Genomic DNA, 17,070 nt, shown 5'->3' with positions numbered 1-17,070 from the left:
TTGGGCTCAGAATCGAGGTTTTAAGAGTTCCCTTAGCCAGAATTTCAAAGAGAGTGTTTACAACAATATAGTAAAAACCTTAAAAACACCTATAGACAAAGTGATACAGTGTTTCACCACCGTCATGGACATGGAGTTTCATTGAATGGACCCGCGACGGACGATGAGCCGTCCGTTGCAGTTCCACGTGAATTTTTTACCATCACAGATCTAGCATTTTTGCAACGGTACCGCCATGGACATGATAGATTCATGGTGATTGAAAAACGCACATTGTCAGATTTTTTTCATAAGGTGATGAGCCTATGGGTAAAAATTATATTCATTTTCTACCATAGGCATCGCATAGTCTCTTTCTAACATATATAATTAACATTAATTATATGGATAATTAATATGTATATAACTATATATAATAATTATAATAATTGTATATAATTAGATTAGTTACATATATTATAATTATAATTAATTATACATTACTGCATATAAGTAATTTATATATTATAATAGATATACAATTTTATAATATAATTAAAAAATTAGTACATATTATAGTACACAATAATCATTTATGTAAATATTATAATATATAATATATTAATTTTATATTATTATGTACTATGGGATTGTATATTATGAGATCATTTAACTTTAGTACAAGGAGGTCACAATTACTCCTAACCATTAGATGTCCAAATGTATAGCTTGGGGTATGTCACAAAGTTCAATAAAAAAATTTTGGAGTTTAAGTCTAGTAAAAAATATACATGCAACCATCTGATTTGAAATTTGATGGACAAAAGAGGTCATGACGTCCTTGTAGTTAAAGTAAATGGTCTCTTTGTATGCTTTTCCATATGAGATTATAATATTATATAATATTATGCTATAATATTATAATATATATATATAATAATTATATATAGATATATTAATTATAGATTATAATTAAGTAATTATTTATTACTATATATAAGTAGTTTGTATATCACAATAGATAGATAATATATTATAATATAAATAATTTGTATATACATTCCAATTCACCAAAAAATAGATACGTAATATTATAATATATAATTATACAATAATGAATATAAATATTGTCTGTGAAATTATATTATATTATATAATTTCTAACAGACACGTCTACTAGGCAATCCAAACAATGGACATGCATTTCAAAACAACATATACATATATTCTAGGATATGCTAATTTCAAGAGATGCCAATTCGCATCTCCCCATGATAACCATTTCTAGATAACCTAACGGGCCTACTTAGGAAAAGGGGAACTTGAAGTTAGTGAACACATGCAACTGCAGCCTCATCACTAGCCCTTTGCCAAGGGGACTTAAATGAGAAAAACCATAAAATTTAAGGCCAAGGCCGTGGGCTTGGGATAATTCCTTAGGTGACTTTCATACCCATTTTTTGCTGGCAAAATTATTAAAAACCAGAAAGATTACCAATAGGTGAGCTTATATAAAAGGCAAAGTTACAAATAACCCCCATGAATAGAATTCCTATGCAATATACCTTCAATCAGACATTTTTTCCCACTTTTTACCTCAAAATATACTTTCTTAGTAAATACCCGCAAGTAAAAATAAGTAAATATTTTTGACAAAAATACCCCTTTTTTCTATCAAAAATTTTTTTTTGCCGGATATTCGAAAGGGCTTACGGATAGTACCAAAAGCTACATGGCTGCCGAACCACCATGTACTAGTTGTCAGACCCATTAATCAAAAAAGGTGTTGGACCACTCTTTGACATTGCCAAACCGCAGTTTCGACATGTTGCCGGACTGCACTTTGGACCTATTGTCGGACTGCATGGGCATGTTGCTGGACCACATGGGCCTATTGTTGGATTGCTCTTTGGTAGTGCCGGACAGTATGGGCCTATTTACCAAGCCGTTCTTTATCAGTGCTGGACCACAGGGGCCTATTGCCATACCGTTCTTTGTTAGTGTCGGACTGCTTTCGGATATTGCCAGACCGATTTTTTGACAAAAGGTGTTTACCCTTCATTTAGTAATAATTTATAAAGATACATTACTCAAATCAACACAGTAGAAATAATTGAAGAATCCAATGTAACCCATTTTATAGCCAAATCATCCGTAACGTCATTAACCTCACGATAAACATGGTTAAAACTAACCACCTTATGCGACGTTAGATCCATTATTCTTAACCATATGTTTCTCAAATTCCAAGGGGCCTAGCCTTTTTCGAACATCAGTTTATGATACTCATCAAATCTCCTTTTATTAATAAACTATCTCCCAAACCTTTTTCCTTCCATATCAACAAGCCTTGCAACACATCATACAATTCAGCATGATTGGCCGAAACAACTCCACATGGCTCAGAATAGCAAAAAATAACCGAGTCCCCATCATCTCTACATACTCCTCCCGCACTTGCAATGCCTGAATTGCCACAAGAAGATCCATCAAAATTAAACTTCAGAGACTTCCCTCCATTGGAGGCTGCCATTTGCACTTTGGTTGTGCTTTTACTACTCTGTAAGATATGATACTTCCCAAATTTAAGAAAATATCCACCTTTGAGATAGTCTCCCCTTCTTTGGTAACACTAAGCCAATTTCACAAAATATGTAGAGTTTTATTTTGAACTCCTTGCATCTCCAAAGATACTCCATTAAACATCCTTCTATTCCTCTTCAACAGTAGTTCCCAAATATTCGCTCCTCTGAAAATATCTCAAATCATTCCTCCTAATTTTTCAACTAATTTAAGATGATACACCATATCAATAAAAGCTCCAGGCATTATCATGTGCACTCCAATTTTACCCGTCGCCCAATGCCATAATTGTAAGACAAACGAGCAACCAAAAAATAAATGAGTACAAGTTTCCTCATCTTTGTTGCAAAACCGACACACATTAACTAGCACGTTCTCCCTTTTCCTAAGATTATAAATGGTAAGAATCTTCCCTTGAAGCATAGTCCATATAAAACCTTGAACTTTAAGCTGAGTTTTCCAATTCCATATCTCTTGTAATTCCCACTATTGCCATCAAATTCAATTGTTAAATAGTAACGAGTAAGTAGATCAAACTGAATACAAACCATCAGCTTCACACCCCCAAATAGCCTCATCCTAAGCAACATTTGAAAGGTGAACTTCAGCAAGCACTTTAAGTAAATCAGTTAGTTGTTCATAAACCACATTCGGAATCCTTGTATAACGACAAACTACATTCCAAAACACCTCTTCTCCATTGACCTCCCCAATTTCACTAATCTTATCTAAAGGATTTGAACAAACCTAAAATACTTCTGAATACTTCAACTTGAAATTTGTATCCAACGCCCACTTCTGATGCCAAAATAGAATCTCCTCACCGTTCCCTACTAACCATCTCACTTGTCTAGCCACAAAGGTCCTCATGAAGCTGATCGATTTTCCTAAGTGTGACTGCCTCACCTCTCTTCGATGGCTATAAATAAAATTATTTAATGGGTCAACACCTTATTTTGCACCAACAATATCCCTCCATAACTGATCCTTCATGTCAAGAGCACGCCACCACCATTTAGCTATAAGAGCTTGGTTAACCAATTTGAGCCTTCGAATTCCCAAACCACCATCCTTCTTGGGTGTACACACCCTATCCCAACTCACTAATGGAACTTTCTCTTGTTCCCATCTGACCCCCATAAAAAACTTCGCATTAATTGTTCGATCCTTTTGATAATTGCCGTAAGCATTATAAGTAGGGATATTTGACAAACTGGTAAATTAGAGAGAGAAGATTTAATCAAAGTTATTCTCCCCTCAAAGATAAATTCTTAGCCTTCCATAAGTCAAGCTTCTCAGTTGCTCATTTAATCACCGGGTCCCACACCTCCTTGGCAGTCTAGAATCTGAAATAAGTATGCCCAGATATTTAATTGGAAAGGACTCTACTTTACAATTCAAGACCCTAGCGAAAAGATTCACTAAGTTTAAATTACAACCCACTCCAATGATAGAAGTCTTACCAAAATTAACTTTTCATGCCCACAACTATTTCACAACACCTTAAGGATCTCCTTAGATGAACAATCTAGTGCAGTTCGGACCCACAAATAATAATGGTGTTATCGGCATATTGTAAATATGATATTGGTTGGGATTTCGTACTAACCCAAAAGCCGCTAACCCAGTTTCGATTCATCATAACGAACCGCTTGTTTATACTATCGGATTGCCTTTTTGTGTGTCATGGGAAAAGTTAAGTAGTTGGTGTTAGAAGAGAGAGACATCATTTTGGACCTAAAAACTAACTTTTTGCCTGGGGGGTATTTGCTAGAAAAGTTTGTTTCGGGTTAAATGTTGCAATAGAAAATCGGTTGGGGGTAGGTTGTAAAGAAAGTTGGGTCAAGGGTAGTTTTTGTAATTTACCCTTATAAAAAAAAAATGTTATTTTGTATAAGCTTCGTAAAAACAATCGTCTCCCACCCAACCCACCCTTCACTAAGTAACATCAGCCTAGATCCTCTCGGATTTCATTTCTCCCAAACCTGAGGCAATGAACTATATGAAAATTAAATTGAAAGCAAGTTCCAAAATTTAATGATTCCAAAGAACTTTAGAAAGCAGCAATGCTTTAAAACTTAGATTGGCGGGGGGATCGTTCACCCAAAAATCTATGTTGAATCGCTGGATTAACAATTTGGATCGTCTGGATCAATCTTAATAAATGATCCAAAACAATTAAAAAAATAAAAATAAAAATAAGGGTTTATGGGGTGGAGATTTAAGAGGATCTAGAAAAACATTAGACAAGCTTAAAACAAGAAAAACATTTATATGCAAGAGCGCATTTTAGGGCGAATCATGTTGGGATCCATATCATCCCAAAATCAATTCAGTTCTGAACTATTCCATTTCGAATTAACGATCTAGACTGAAATGAAAATCACCAGTATCTGAAAACACTGAAGAGTAATAAGTTTAGTGTACTAGATGAATTTCTCTCACAACTTTTTATCCCTCACTTGCTCCCCAAATCCTTCATTGACATGTTCGGTTCTCTCTCCCTGGGCCTAGTATAAAGGTCATTCACCTCTAATGCAAGACGGTCAAAATTATCGACCCTTTCTTTGCACAAAGTTCTTGAAAATTTATTCAAATTTTGGGCATTGTTGGTGAGTCGACGACACATCCTTAGCTACTCAATATAATTAATCTCTAACAACAAAGATCACTTGTGACGTTCTCATTGTTGTGCGCGGAAGCTCAAAACCTGATGGGTTATTTTTAATGAATAAAGTATGAGAAATAAAGCATGAAACACACACGTTGCAAGAACACAAAGATTTACGTGGTTCACTCCAAGAGTACTATATCCATGAGCATGACAAACATAAATTCACTATACCGATGAAAGTTACATCAAAGATTTTGGGACATAGAGTTACCTCTCTAACCCTCGAGAAAATCTAATCAAGAAAACCCTTTTAGAGCTGCTCTCCCAAACAACACTATCGATCTCTTTTCTCTATTTCATAACTAGACTACTGTCTAGGAAGTGACCATAACTAGACAGTTGTCTAGAAAGAGAACTTTGAGAGCAACCAAGGCCGTCTCTAATTAAAAATCCAAATCTTCATGGGAGCAGCTTCTCTACAAGAAACCGGTCTCATGGGAACCTCTTCTCTACAATAAATTAGCCTCTCAGTCTTCAGGAGTTTTCAGAAGGCACCATCATAATGTTTCTCTCAATAAGAAGCTCACTTCTCTAAGGAGAAGTCACCTTTCTTATATGATGACCTAAATAGGGCCCACAAATTCTCTGGTCTTTCATCCCATATATGTCAGGATAGGAATCCACAGTTGTTTACAGAGCAAAATCAAAGAGATCTTCGACTGAAGATCCCCCAGATTTGACACTACAAACTTGTTTAAAAAGACTGATAGAGATGGGGTCAATCGAGTCCCTATCTCAGGTCAGATCTATTCAGAAATGAATAGATCTACACTCAAATCAGTGGCAGAGCTAACATCAATTCTATGCACGAAATCATAAAACAAAAAACACTAAAAACTACTTAAATCTAATAATTAAATCTAATAAATAAATAAAAGCATGGAGGAGAAAATTTTAGTTGGTCGAGCCAGTTGACCCGGATCACTCGAGACTTCGAGGCCTCGCTCGTTTCAGGACCGCAGCTATGATTTACACCATACATCATTCGTGTCTCTCTTCAAAGTTAACCAAGCTTTCACTTGGTTAAATGTGGTTTTCTTGGATCTAGCCTTGGAGGTTGCAAGCTAGGGTTTAATGGCTTAGAGTTTGCCTAAGTCTAGGTTCTTCTCTCTGGTTTCCTGGGCACACTCCTAAAGTATCTGATTTATCTTAGCTTTTTCTCTCTCTTTGATTTTATGAGTTAACAACATCTAACCCTAAAAGAGGCACATAAATATGTTTTTATAGACTGAAAAGGGTATAGAATGGATAATCATTTAAAACCACCAAATTTGCCAAGATACGGGATCACAAGATGGGGACCATGGATTATGATATTCTATGGTTTAGGGATCTTATAGAATAATATAGTCTCAAGGGTTGTCTAAGGTAAGAAAATCATGAAATTTGCTAGTTTTAAAATAGGGTGTCTACAGTTGGCCCTATTTAGCACTCCCTATCCTTCAAGGGATAACTGAGTTGCAAAGAAGTAGACACTACTGCCATTTTAAATTCATCTTGATGTTTCGTGGTCAGAGGACATACTAACTATCCCTCCAAGATATTGTACTCCTTGCTCTCAACCTAAGGCATTTTCATCCTAGGGTTTTCGACGTAATATGTTCCAATGATTAACACAAGTTTGGAACTCAAGTTTGATTTTTTGGCCATGCTACTTAACTTCAAGGCTTTTTACAATTTCAAATCTTTAAATGTGCCATTTTCTTTGATTTCCTTATAGGGTTTCCTAAGGTTTCAAAGGCTTTACCTAATAGGAAAATGTTTCTCGATCAAATCTTAAAAGAGAAATGAGGCAGCAATGCTGTTACATCATGTATGGGTGTCCAAGCTCCTTCGTTTTAAAGATATTTTAGAAGTTTTAAAAATTGGGAGATGCTTGAAATAGAAACCAGAGCTTGGACAGTTCACGATTTTAAAAAAGAAATTAAAATTTTTGAAAATACAAGACATATAATGAAAATTTTGAAATGAGAAAGATATTTTGAAAAACAAATTTTTAGTTAACAATTTTAGCTCCTGCAACCATAGAGCCCTCTAAGCATGTTTATTAACGTCATGTAGCGATAGACCGATACACCCGACATTTTACAGACCGATACACCCGACAATTTACATCATACAGGGGTAGACGGATACACCTGACCATTTATGTCATACAGGGTTTGAGGGATACACCCAACCTTTTACGTCATACAGGGCTAGATAGATACACTCGACCATTTACGTCGTACAAGGTTAAAAGGATATAGTCGACCTTTTATGTCATACGAGGCTAGACATTTTCTGAATACACCTGATATTTAATGTTATATAGGGTTAGACGGTACACCCGACCTTTTACATTATACGGGGCTACAAGTTTTCTAAATACACCCGACCTTTCATGTCATAAAGGGTTAAACAGATATACGGGGCTACACATTTTCGGAATATACTCGACCTTTAAAGTCATACGGGGCTAGATGTTTTTGAATGAAAATGAATTTCATTTGAAAGTTGGCAGTTTAAACTCGTGCCACCAAGGAGAATTTTGAAATGGATACACCTGACCTTTTACGTCATACGGGACTAGACGTTTTCGAATGACTTGTCATATAAAATCCGTTAGTAGGCTCATGCCATTGAGGAGTATTTTTTTGAACTTTTTTTTTTTTTTAAATGAAAAGGTTTTTCATCTGAAATTGGTTAGCAGCAGTTTAGGCTTGTGCTACTAAGGAGCATTTTTTAAAAGAAAAGCAGATGTTTAGAGAGAGACTTTAGAGAATGGTCGGAAATGAGAGAGGACGTTTTTGTTTTTTTTTTTTCACCTGGGAGTCCCGTTTGGGTGTTCAACCCAATGGCCTTTTTTCCAATGCTTGAGATTCCTTTTGGATTTTTAGTCCAATGGATTTTTTTTTTTTCATTGCCTTGGGGTCCCTTGCAGGTATTCAGCCCGTTGGCCTTTTTTCTAATGCTTAAGGTTCCTTCCAGACTTTCAGCTCATCGGAATTTTTTTTTTTGTCCCAAAGAAGACGTAGAAGATCACGAAGGAAGAGAAGGAGAACAAGTAGAGTCAGTGGTTCCCTCGTTTTTTCTTTTCTTTTTTTCTTTTTCTTTTTTTTTTTTGGTGGCAATTCGCCCTAAGATCATGTAGGAATTCGATAATCTTTCTCTTCTCCAAGTGGCAAAAAGGTTATACTATCGGTTATCCTCTAATTTCCCTTGCCCTAGGTTGGCATCCAATATCTCTTTGACAATGGTTATTGAATATTCGTTGAACTTTTCCTTAGAACTGCTCTACTTAAACCTCGTTTTTTAGACTAAGAATCACTCTTAGCTTCCTAATCCCTCAATCCTTTAGGTGGTTGGATAAGCTCATCAGGTTCTCCCAGATAATGGATAATTTATGTTATTCATTAGGTGTTAATGCCTTTTGAAGTATGGGTTGTGAATGCCCCATTTGGTCATTGCTAAAGGCGAGTGATCACCCAACTCATTTTTTATTCTCTTTCAAGATTTTGTGTTTCTCTTCAGGAGTTAATTCCATAGTAAACTCCTTCTCAGTGCTTGAGCTCGGGTGAGAGTATCGCATTGAATTGTGACATGATGGCCTTATGGCAGTTTAAGAGTTAACAAGTAGGGGTTCAACTTCATCAACTGCTTTTGCTGTATTCTCTTCATGAGAGGAGACTACCCCTACTGAGTAGTTTGATGAGGTTGCCCTTGTAGGGCTTTCTACTTCGTTAGGAATTTGTTCTTCATGAGATGAACTTTCTTGATATGGGGGTGCCCCGGTTATAGAAGTTATGCTCCAGCCCCAATTAAGCTCTAGAAATCCCTCATCTTTAGGAGATGACCCAATTCAGTCTTCAATGTTTCATTCTTCGTCCCAGATGGGTAGATCATCCACAAAGTCTTGTGAAGGTGGCTCAGGCGAACCCCTTGGAATTTCTAAGGGTGGTTCAAGTTCTTTTGACTCTAGTGGAGGTGTCAAATCTTTTAGAATAGTCAAATCTAGGCTCTTTGCTTCTCCATCATCTATAATTGGGCTCATCTCAATGAGTGACTCGATTAAATCTTCTAAGCTTGGCTCCTCATCCCATATAGCTGGGTTGGCGAGGAAGTCCAGTGAAGGTGGCCTTGGTGAGCCTCGTAAGAATTCTAGAAGGTCAGCTTCCTTTAGTTTTTGAAGAATTTGCTCCTCTATTTCCTTAGAATTAATGATTCCGGAACTAAGGCATTATTCGTCATCATGAACTTGGAGACCATTAGCTTCAAAGCCTTGATTGAGCTTATGCTTGATTCCATTTTACTCTTGTGAGTTTGATTCATTCTCGATGACTCACATAGTAGCTTCTTTGAATCTTGTTATAAAATTTTAGGAACATTCACCCAAGTTTTGTTTGGTGGATGTTAATTCACTAAGGGTGATAGGTCTTGGCCCTGCCCCACAATATCGGGAGGAAAATTACTTGAAAATTTCGTTAGGAATTGCTTGAGGGTTCATCCTTCATGAATTATCGGTGCCACATCAGGGGCTCTCCTGATAAACTATGCAAGAACATTATCTTAACTTGGTTAGGTAGGTCTCGCAGAGTATGGACAATTAACAAATAGGCATTGGTGTGTGCCTCAGGACCCTCTTTCTCAAAAAATTTATTTATGAATCGTGGCATCACAAATCCTACTGGTAGATCTTCTAGGTGTCCTAGAGACTATATTACGTAGGCTTTAGGAGCTGAGAAATCTCTATTCCTATTCTCTATAAAGAGTCTTGAAGGTGCTTCATGTGGGTGAATTGAGTCATTGTTATAACAGCAACCTGGCTCGGTTGTATGGTCTATTGGACTTGCGTTTACAGTATATTGCTTGTATAAATTGGTTATTGGGTTCTTGGGTATAAAGCATCATCTTAAAAAAGGATACAAATCGGTGGTCCATCTAAAAACAGTTAAAACTAACTATCCAAATAATTTCTTCATAAAATTAATTTTTATTGTTAAATTTTATTTATTTATTCATATTCATGATCTCTATGTTAGATATTATATGTTCTTAAACATTGGGTCAAAAAATCCATCTCAAAAATATATTTATAAGAGGGGACTCATTTCTACATGGACTCATAGGAACCTTGTGCATTATAGGTTCCCATTCTTTTTTTTACTATGAGGGCAACTGTGTGGTTGTGGTCCAATCTATCATATTTTCCTTGAAATTCTCTAATGAAAACAACAAAAACTTCAAAACTTTGATGCATGATTGAATTATGTACAAAGACCATATACACTGCTTCAAATTTTCAAAGACTATTGAAAACACCACATACTTATGAACAACAAAAAAACTATTAAAACTTCAAATGTTAAAAACAATCATGTAAAATTTCCATGAAAATTGGGATTTAGATGCATATTTATGTTGGGTACGTGTGGCCATTAAATGCTTGAGGAATTATATGGTGGAACATGAACTCAGTGGGAATGTGGTCCTGTATGGACCATACTAAGCAAACGATGTTTGCTAATGTTGAACTGTGCTTAATGTGTTAGGTCAGTCTGGTTGGGAAAAACCCATATTACCTAGGTGTAGAGAAACTAACAGAAAAGGTTTAGATGGGTTATCCCTTGATGAGATCGGAGTATGCCCAGAAAAGTGAGCCGAGGTATCGTGTGACCCTTGTGTGTGATGGATGCTTCAGAGACGGGGCCAAAGCCTAATCATTTGTACCATCACACGACATGCACATTGATAGACATTTTCGAGAAAGCGAACTACCTTTTAGGGTAAAGAGTGTGCATGTGCAAGAGATACCTCATGTGCACCATTGAGCAACGGATTGCATCAGGTCAAGATGACCTTGGTTTCATCTCCAGCGGGGACTTGAAATTCATATACTAAGATTGCGACCTCTTGCGCATTAGCTAGACTTTGGTGATCCACTAATGATCAACTGCATAGACTGTAGGTCATGGGCAACACTAAGTCAGTTTGAGAAAGTATGTGTGATTCGTAGTTCGCAGTTGGATATGGAGTGCCCCAGTGGATATTTATTCCTAGACCATATAGATCATTTTCCCATCAAGTATTTCATTTTGTTTATTTTAATAATATATGATTTTTATAATCGTTATTTGAATTTTTATCGATCTCTGGATATTTTATTTATCAAATTTGGATTTATAAAAATAAATATATTGATTTTATATTGATTTAAAATATTCAAATAATAATTTTATATTTTTAAAAATATTCAAAATAATGCATTTTTTATTTCTTTTGTAATCAAGCTCTAAAGTTTGAGAAATAAGTTTTTGTTGCTTTAAAAAAGCTTAAGCCTTTAGGAAATTTTAAATGATATTTTGGTATGAATGAGAAAGCTTATGCATAAAATAAGAAATGATAATATTATCATATATTAATTTCTTATTTGAATTAATCAAAGGGAAAATGGTTTAGAAAGTGGGGGATAATAGTTCTAGCACCTTCCATATGATGTTGATGGCCTATCTATGGAATTGAGAGCTCATATCTCTCACCCCATAAGTCATCCAAGATCAATGATGTATATTCAATCTCACATAAGTGGCAAGCGAAGGAAAACCCTAAAAAACTCAAAATTTGTTCAAGCAATATAAAAAGGGTAGTAACCTACCCAAATCTCTACACCATATCTTTTACATCTAAAATATCTCTCCTCTCTCATATACAATAAGCGGGGCATACCCCTAGGAGAGGAATTCTCTCTCTCTCTCTCTCTCTTTCTCTCCCTCACTCTCCCTCACGTGAAAATTAGGGGGTGTGCCCCACCTAGAAGGAAACTTCTCTCTCATCTTGGAAACTCTTACTCCTCTCAAAGAAAACCTTAAGGGGGCATGCCCCACTCTATCTCTCCCATGGTTGCTATCTTGTCTCTCATCATCTCTCATCTTACATTAGGGCTAAGTCTATAGGGTGTGGTAGAAATAGAAGCATTTATCTCAAACTCGGTTATCAAGAGGGTTCACCTAGCTATTGAATTTGTAATCAAAAGGGTTCATGTTTCATTAGTATGGCTTGTATAAAACTTGCTTTTTCAGTTGAGATTGAAGGTTGACCATTAGATCTCGTGCCATCAGAAGGTGACGACTCGGTGTGGGGTGTAAGAAGCACGGTTAAGGTAATCTCTGGCACCCTCTTTTATTTCTTCCACATTTATTTATTATGTCTTTTATTTCCAAGCACAAGTTGTGTCTTTTCTTTATTATTGAAATAAAAGCTTTTGAATGGCTTCATGTTCTTGAGATCCTATTGTATTATTTTATTTTATTTTATTTGAAGTTATTATATTGTAAAAGAATTACTTGTGAGTGATCCATGCAGTGAAGAAAAGAAAAAGAATTGAAAAAGAAAAAAAAATTATTTTATACTCTGGCTGGATTTCACAAGTCCTTTCAATTTACATCACTCAATAAAAATAAAAAGGAAAAGCATACAATGAGACTGCTTGTCTTTGGTACAAGGTGGTCACAATTAATCTTGACCGTTGGATGTGAAATTAGTTGGCTACATTTATTCCATTGACCAAGCTCTTCAAAAGAATTTTTTTCAAACTTGGTGACACACCCATGCTATCAGACTTCACATGGGATGTTTGTAAGTAATTGTGGCCTCTTTTTATTAAAGGTAAATAGTCTCATTGTATACCATTCCAAATAAAATTACTATCCAAAATATACTTCAAATAATTTTTGTCATTTTTACTTCAAATAATTTTCAAAAAATGTTTTTATTAGGTATTCCCTGTAAAATATAGGGATGTCCCAATTTTTGTATACAAGTAATTTGTGAAAAAAAAAAAAGGTAAATTACAAAATACACCCTAAAATGGACTATCTACGCAACTTACTTCTACCCCAATTTTTTGTACACTATTTTCCCCCAAAGAGCCTTTCCTTACAAAACCCCCCCAACCCAAAAGTAACATAAAATAAGACTAAAATACCCTCATTTCTTTTCACACGACCTTCTCTCTCTTATTTCTTTTCACACTGCCTCCGGCTCCAGCAATGGAGGACTGTGCTCTGGCAGTCCTAATGCGTGCTCTGGCAGTCACAATGTGCACTCCTGCAGTGCTTTGTCTAAGCCGCATCACTCCGACATACTGAGAACTGCGCTCCGGCAGTCCGCTCCGGTAGTCCGCTCCGACAATGTAAAATACGTACTCCGGCAGTTCGCTCTGGCAATGTAGCACCGCGCTCCGGCAGTGCTTCTTGACATTCCACTCTGGCAGTAGTATACTACACTCTGGCAGTAGTATACTACGCTCCGGCACTACTCTATTTGGGATCGCGAATTGATTTGGTTTGTATGAGAAGGACATTTCCGTCCAAAAATTAAGAACTTTTTACCTTATGGGGGTTTTGCGAGGAAAGGTTGTTTGGAGGAAAAAAGTGTGAGAAAAAATTGGGGTAGGGGTAAATTGCATAAATAGTTCATTTTAGGATGTATTTTGTAATTTTCCCAAAAAAACTAAAAAAATAAAAACAAAACAAATTTATGGGTGTTGGATAGGCCTATATGAACCATTAATGGCTGCTTTTATGCCCTTCACATGATGTGGACGCTACAACATCCCTTGTGGATAAAATGAGCATCCAAGAGAGGATTGAAGAAGCAAGAGAATTGAATTCCTGAGCCGAATGGCTTAGAGACTTGGAATGATCAAAGAACCTCTAAGCATACCAAGCAGGAAACCGGTAAAGAAGCCTAATACATAGAACGTGAGAGAGACCACAATAGCTAAGATTCCAAGTAACTTTTTTTGGGTGATGATTTCAAAGAACTAGAAAGATGAGGGAAACGTAACGGGCGGGAATGTTGCCCACCATATATAATATATCTTCTCTTTTCCTGTGATATAATCATCTTCAACATTGATGTAATGGATTAAACAAAGGGAAAATTATGAAAACTCCCCAAACCGCATCACAAATTTTAATTTTTTATTTTTTATTTCTTTTATCCACCTCCAAAGTAAAATGTGACGCTTTTTTTTTTTTACAAAAATACCCTTTCAAAATGCACGATTCTCTTTGTTTTTTTTCCCTACTGAAGTCAATCCAGCAAAATGTGAGCTAATGTGACTTTTTTTATTTACAAAAATACCCTTTTAAAATGCACGCTTCTCTTTGTTTTTCTTTTTTCCCCTACTGAAGCTGATCTAGCAAAATGAGAGTTATACCGGCTTTAATAGGGACAAGAAGCCCAGATTAACCTTATTGTTATAATGAATGTGTAACGGGATGGCTTCAATTGGGCACAAAACCATTGAGAAACATGGGTCTTGAAAAGGGTATATTCATAAAAATAAAATTATTTTTTTACTTCGGGAGATGGATGCTTAAAAGAAAGGCAGTTTTGGGGTTTGTTTTGTAGTTTAAAAAGTATTAGAAAGACGATGCCTAAAAAGTTGAATCAAGAGAGGATCTATAAATTTCCCTTAAAAAGAGTTTACATTTGTAGTATTCACATTCCATGAATGCTTGGTAATTGACGTCTCCAAAAATAACAAATAGGTCCAAAATGGGGTGAATTTCGCTTGTTTTCAATTGTATTTCTTGCTTTAATTAGAAATTGCGCATCCAGAAGGCAACCTAGTAAATGGAGTCTGAATGCGAAAATTCCACAGAGAAAGGTCGAATCATGTCAAACATATGAGCAGTAGAAAAAAGCTTGGATTTCAATCGAGGGAAGCATTGATAACCCAAGGTTTATAGATTTTTCATGCTTATAGGGATAAGGTTTCCCATAAGAATTAAAAGAGAAACATCAAAAAATAAATAAAATCTGGAGGTTCACCACGATGAAATTGTACATTTGGTCTTGCAGTCAAAACTTGCAGTCAAAACAAGTGGTTCTTAAAAACTTTCCAATCATTTTTATCCATCTCTAAAATCTTAAACAAACAATTTAGAGCACACACAAAAAAAAGGAAAAAAAAAAGAAAGGAAAAGATCCAAATCAATTTACCTTCCAAGATTGCCACCATACAATCCAATTAGTTGGACCATGACTTGACGACAAGTAGGAATAACATGTTGTAACATTTTAAAAGCTCCGTCCTTGATCCAAATGCCGACTTCGGTAGGAAGAAAGCTCGAGAAAATGATGAGAGATTTCCTTTGGGGCTCGAATGATGACCACAGGAAATTCCACTTGGTTAGATGGGATAGAGTTTGTACTCCTAAACGCGAAGGAGGCCTGAGCTCTTTTATATAAATAGTGGTGGCGGAGTATTATTTTTAAGGACGCACTCTGGTGTAATGTTATCATTGCTAAGTATGGCTTGGAGATTCATAGTTTGTGGATTGGTGGAGGTAGACGGGATGACACTTCTTTTACCTGGAAAGCCATCTATAACTGCAACCCTATGATCTCTGGCTATTTCAGATGGTATGTTGGAAGTCGTAGGCAAGTCATGTTTTGGCATCATAAGTGCTCATTGGAGATGTTGTGGAGAGAAGAGTGAATGGTTTCTCCTGGAATATAAATTTTAAAATACAGACCACTAAGTGAAGCTATTTTTACTCAATGGTGTACTTTGCTGGACTTGCGGGACAAAGTATATATCTCACATGATACGATTGATGAGTTGATTTGGGAGATTGAGAGTGATGGATTTTTTTCAGTTAAATCTTATTACAATTTATTTTTTCATGACCGTTATAGATGGTTTTTCCCTAAGATTGTTCAAATTTAGAAGTGGCCTATCTCCCATAAAGTACAAATCTTTATTTGGTTGGCGGCACATCATAAGATCTTAACCATAGACAATCTTATGAAGAGGGTAACAATTTTGCCCAATATTTGTTTACTCTTTTAACAAGATGGTGAATCGATTGCACATCTCTTGATGCATTGTCCTTTACTTTAGGGATTTGGCATTGGCTTTTCAGATTGGTTGAGATTTCTTTGGTTATGCCGCAGAGGGTTTTGGGGATAATTACTCAGTTTGTTCTTCTTTTTCTGCCCAAAACCGGGACAACAATTTGGAAGATTGCCATAGGTATAGGGATGTGGGAAGTGTGAAAGGAGAGGAATAAAAGAACCTTTGAAGGTGTGACTTTGCCCCAACAAAAAGTGATTCTTTTCATTAATCGATATCGATTACAAAAAGTAATCAATATGGTCCATGTATTTCTGTGACCAATGAGGGATAAGGCATCACAAAAGTGGATGTGATGGTCAATCTTTTCAATCTATTTTTTCTTGGGGTTAGGAGGCATTGACCAAAGGCTTTATGGTTAACTCCACCCTTAAGCTGCCTTAAGATTAATTTTGATGGTAGCTCTCTGGGTAACCCAGATCCGACGGGTATTGGGGGTGTACTCCGTGATTGCTATGGGAACACTGTGCTATCTTACGCAAGACCAATTGGTGTTGCTACTGCAAATTTTGCTGAGATGAGTGTTGTTCTTAGAAGTTTGCTCATTTTTACAGACCATAACTTGGGGACAACCTGTTTAATTGAAGGCGATTCTTTAAACGTTATTACAACAACCTTGGCTGTTACTTTTTCCCATGTTTATAGAGAGACTAATGATATTGATGCTTTGGCAAAAGAGGGCGTTGGACTTGTTTCTCTCTCTATATCACCTGATGTAATTTCCTTCTAGTTTATCAATAAAATTTTGAACATCGGTAAAAAAAAAAAGATATATTTATTTACTTATTTACTTATTTTCTTTTAAAATTGATCACAAAGTGAATCAACAAATTAAAAATTCCAAGTTATAAAATTCTCAACAATTTTTTACAACCTAGCACTGTCAAAGCAAGGCCGGGCCTATGCCAGGGTCTCTCTACCTAGGCAT

This window comes from Amborella trichopoda, chromosome 6 (genome assembly GCF_054954075.1).
Source record: "Amborella trichopoda isolate Santa Cruz 75 chromosome 6, AtrichopodaSantaCruz75HAP2 v2.0, whole genome shotgun sequence".
NCBI lineage: Eukaryota > Viridiplantae > Streptophyta > Magnoliopsida > Amborellales > Amborellaceae > Amborella > Amborella trichopoda.
Note: the sequence above shows the minus strand (reverse complement) of the source record.